The following is a 1,063-nucleotide window of genomic DNA, read 5'->3' as shown; positions in this document are numbered from 1 at the left end:
CTTGTTTTGTCCTATTTTGTCTGTTATACTTTGGCTGATTACTTACTGCACCAGTCTAAACCAGGTGTTTATATGAAGGTACATGGCAAGGACCAACTTTATGAGAGCAACTCAAATGCACAGTCAAAAGTTTAACAAAACGTTTGTATGAAATAGTTTTTCTGGTGGAAGAAAGATTCAATTTTATGCATTTTCACTACGGACCTGGAGTTTTTGTTATTAAATTCGTTTTCCAAGGGGGAATTCAGCTAATAAGTGCAATGTAAAACTGGTAATTGCAGTTGGCTAGTGTAATGTAATGCCTTTGAAATCACTCATTTATTCTTTTCTGTTTTTAGATGTTTATTTTCAGGTAGTTTCATATCTGTCTAGTGCAACCTATTACATAAAATATTACCCGATTAGAAAAAAAATGATTAATTGATTTGACTGTACAATTTGACTGCATTTAAGTTATTGGTCAAGTAAGTGATGATGGTTGACAAGGTGTCCATTATCAGAAATTAACGGACGATGCGGAAGCCTTTGCTTTGGACGGTTCATGCATTCCACAACCGTGAGGCTGCAATGCTGGACCCCAGCCCCCAGCAAAGGCAAGAACTGCGGCATCAACCACCGGCCAAGCCTGCAAGCCCCGGCACAAAGACACCCTACAGATAAACACTGGGGCTAAAACCATAATAAGAAAGACATTACAATTACATAGGTGTCATGTATGTAAATACATAAAATTAAATACTTATTAAAAAATTTAATACAGAAAAGATTATAAAAAGGCTAATAAAGAACATATATAAATAGTTAGGTGATCTGGAGCCTTCTCCTAAAACCTCTACAATCACTGTGGCCCTGAGGCTCTCTGGCAGGCCTCACTATAAAACTTGGTCCATACCTCAGGAACAGCTAAAAGACCAGTGCAGGAAGAGCTCAGGGTCCTAGGGCTCATAAAACATTAAAAGACTAGAATATCGCTGAGTTAAGAAGGCCCAAGACCATTAAAACCTTTATAAACCATCAAAAGTATCTTAAAATACATTGTAATCCCGCCTAATGTATTCTTGTC

Source organism: Oryzias latipes, chromosome 7 (assembly GCF_002234675.1).
Source record: "Oryzias latipes chromosome 7, ASM223467v1".
Lineage (NCBI taxonomy): Eukaryota > Metazoa > Chordata > Actinopteri > Beloniformes > Adrianichthyidae > Oryzias > Oryzias latipes.
This window is presented reverse-complemented; position numbering follows the sequence as displayed.